Consider the following 3,854-nt stretch of genomic DNA (forward strand, 5'->3'; position numbering starts at 1 on the left):
CGTAGCAACGGAGCCGCTTCCACCTGGGCCCCACCCGCGGGCGCCGCGGCTACAGGAACAAGAGAGCGGCGGCGCCTCTGCGCTCAAGTGACAGCGCCTTTGTCTCCGCTGAATGGGTGCGTTGCTAGGGCCGCTCGTAGCAACGGAGCCGCTTCCACCTGGGCCCCACCCTCCGGACCCCCCACCCGGCCCAGCTCTCTGGACGCCTCCACTTCCAGTCCCGACCCCACCCCGCAGGCCACTCAGGAGTTGTGAAGGCGCGGGGCAGCGGGGGCTGCCAGGCTGTGTGTCCCACACAGGGGCCGCCACCGCCCCTCCTGAAAGGCCGCGGAGCCCTCGGGGCATGCGGGTGTTCCGAGGATGGAGAAACTGACTTACAGCCAGCGAGGACTGGCCAGGGTCTCCCCCAGCCTCAGTTCCCAGAGCCCATCCATCCCCGGGTTCTCCACCAGGATCCTCTGCCAGCCCAGCCCAAGGGCGCACTTTCCCACCAGGTTTCTAGGGAGTGTCTGGGAAACTCGTCGCCAGACCCTGCCCAGCTCAGCTCTGCTGGGACCCCAGACCCCAGAAGGGCGCAGCGGGAGTCCCTGAGAGCCAACAGCGGCCCCTGCTCCGGCGGCCTCAGCCTCTGACTTTTCCTAAAGGAGTGTGGGCCTCAGCCCCCTGCTCCCCTAACCCACCAGGTCCCCAGGCTCTTTCCCCCAGTCTTTGCCTGTCTGTGATCTGCTCCTTCCCACCTGCCCCGAAGTTCCAACGGGCCCTGCGGTGTCTGGTAATAAATAGAATTGTTGGGTTCTCCTGTCCTCTGGGAGTGGTCCTGGCCTGGGCAGAGGGAGAGGACGCTGGGCCCTCTGGGAGGAGGGAGGAAGCCAGAGAAGCTGCCACTTGGCTTTGGGACTCCAGCGCATCAGCCTCATCATCAGGGTAGGCGCAGCCAGCATTTATGAGCGCTTGCTGTATCACTGGAGGGTGCTGAGCCCTTTACCACCTCAGAGTCACGGGTCCTCACTGCCGTGCTGAGCCACCGTCACTCCTGCTGTGCAGAGGAGGACACAGGCTCAGACCACTCAGGCCTGGGGTCTCCCAGGCCGTGTAGCAGAGGTGGCAGGGGTGACAGTTGGTATGAGTGGGAGCCACCCAGACAGACAGCTCGCAGGTAAGTTGCTAGTCTGGACACCTCCAAGTCACACCATGGGACCAGGACCTGCCGCCACAGTTGTGTGGCTGTGGGTAAGGTCATTCTGAATCTTGGTCTCTTCTCGGTAGAATGCGTTTCAGGGCAGGGAGGGGAGCAGGGATGTGAGGGCTCTGCACCAGGCCTGGTTCCAGGGTGGACCCCAAGGCTGGCGGCAGGGAAATGAGGGCCCAGGCTCTGGGAGTGGAGGCACACAGGCAGCCAACACTGTCCTGCTGACGCCAGCCTGGCTCACATCCTGCTGGGGCCAGGTGACAGGTGACACGGCATAGCCAGGACCTCCAAGCAGCTCCCGGGAGGTGGGGCAGGGCTGGATGAGAAGCAGATGGGACCCAGTGAGGCATGCATAGCTCCCAGGGGCCTCCAGCTTCCACGTTGGACCCTGCCTGGGTTGAGTCTGGGACAAAATCTGTCCAGGGTGTTGGCCCCACCCACACAGGTACAGGGCCCGGGTGCTTCTTGCTGAGGATGGTTGTATAGCCTCTCCATGCCCATCCGTCCTCTGTCGAATGGGGGACATCATACCCACCCAACGGGCCATGCGAGGGGTCCGCACAGTCCTGCACTTGGTTCCTGGCACAGCCTTCAGCAAGCACTCAGAAAGTGTCAGCTGTGGCCCGAGTCAGCTGTGGCCTGGGCTGTGGGGGCCAGAGCCTGTGGCCCAGAGGAGGTTCAAGGCCTTGAAGGGGCCAGACTGGGGAGGCAGTCCAGAGAGAAGACAGCATGGCTTCGTGGGGCCAGCAGAGCCCCTGCCGTGTGCTGGGAACACTGGGCCAAGTGCTGCACTCTATCCTCAACGGGGAAAAAAGGGGCGGGACCCTGAAGGGGCAGCAAGGAGGCAGGCAGGGCACTTGGTGGCCCCCCAAACACCTGCATCTCAGCACCCTCACCTTCAATGGGCTCCTGTCACCTCAAAAACCCATCATATGGGCTGTGGGGCAGGGGACAAATGTGGGACCAAGGGGTCCCTTCCCATCCCCCACCTTCCTCCATTCCATATCCCCCTTGTCCCCTACACACAGCCTCTCTTTACTCTCCAGTCAGAGTAACTTCTCCTAGGTCCCCAAACACAGCCGCTGATACCCCTCCATCCTTCTGCTCACACTGTTCCCTCTGCCTGAACTGTCCCCACCTCCTATCTAGCTGGTGAACTCCTGGGCATCCTTCAAAACCCAATTTGGATGACACCTCTACTACAAAGTCTTCCTGTTCTGAAGACCCCCCCATCTCTCCCAGGAGCAGGGTCAGTCACTTCCTCATCTTGTCTGTCTCAGTCATATGAAGTATCACATCAGACTGCAGTCTAGTTTAAGATAGTCTCCGCCTACAAGACTGGACATTGCCCAGGGCAGGAACTAGGGCATCTGCAGGTGCCAAGAAGAAGAGGGACACCTTTTTCTTTGCATAAAAGCCACTGCCAAGCTGTGTGCCTAGGGCTACATCATCCTAGAGGGGACATGCTTTTCTAATTTGCATGAAGCATCGGGAGGCTGAGGGTGACCCTGGACATGAACTAGTCAAGTTGATCAAAGTGGATCAGGACGACGGAGCTTTGTACTGTGGCTGTGCCCCTCTTAGCTGTGTGACCTTGGGCAAGCTGCTTCGGCCTTCTGTGCCTCAGTTTCCTCATCTGTAACCTACAGAAGTGGCTTCAAACAACAGTCAGTGTGACCAGATGAGGCGGGAAGCGCTGGGCAGGGGTCCTGGAGCAGAGGAAGCCTCAGATGGTGGCGGTGCTCACTGCCGCCACCACGTGGGGCCAGGGAGGAATCTGTGAGGGATGTGGTGGGGCAGACAGGAAAGGGCAGGGCTCTGAGGGGTCTGGTCTCCCAGGTCTGTGGCTCATGGGCCCTTGGCAAGTGCCTTCCCCTCCTAGAGTATAACCCCTGCCTCACAGGGATGCAACAGGGACAGTGAGATGAGGGTGACACACAGCAGGTGCCCCTTAAATGACTGCTCCTTCTGCCCCAAGATGGGGGCTGAGCCTGCATGGCCAGGGTACAACAGGTAGAGAAGCCACAGCACCCCCTGGGTCTCCCAGTGCCTCAGGGTGCCAGGGATGAGGTGGGGCCCAGACCCCAACAGTGCCTCGTGTCCCCCCACCCAGCCCCGCAGCCCACCTGCCTCCTCAGAGTTTTGAACCAAAGAGGGTCTGCGTGCCACCTCCATCCGAGTCAGAGTGCTGCCCCACCCTAGACCACCCAGAACCACCCGAGCCATTCTGCTCTGGCCCCAGAAGGTAAACAGGCAAAAGTAGCTGGAAACTAATTGCAAAATTTATTCCAGGGCTGCGGGGGCTGGGGTGATTCTTAAGGGCACTTCTCGTTTCAGGGCTGTGGGTCTCCGGCCTTGGCAAGGGCACACATTTCAGGGGGCAGAGGTGGGGACTGAGACAGGGTGGTGGGAGGCAGGAGGCAGGAGGCAGGGGTGTCCAGTCTCCTCCAACTGGGCAGGCTCAGCACAAGCTGCAACAGTAACATGAAAGCAGGACGGACAGCAGGCACCCAGCCGGGGACAGGAGACAGCAAGCACCCAGCTGGGGACAGGAGACAACTGAGGCCTCTCCCTGGTGCTTTGCCCTGGGGAGTGTCTTTCATGACCTAGGGCAGGAGGCCAGGGAGCTGAGGGCCAGCTTCATGGGTTTGCAGCAATGGGTTGG

Source organism: Mandrillus leucophaeus, unplaced genomic scaffold (genome assembly GCF_000951045.1).
Source record: "Mandrillus leucophaeus isolate KB7577 unplaced genomic scaffold, Mleu.le_1.0 Scaffold335, whole genome shotgun sequence".
Classification (NCBI taxonomy): domain Eukaryota; kingdom Metazoa; phylum Chordata; class Mammalia; order Primates; family Cercopithecidae; genus Mandrillus; species Mandrillus leucophaeus.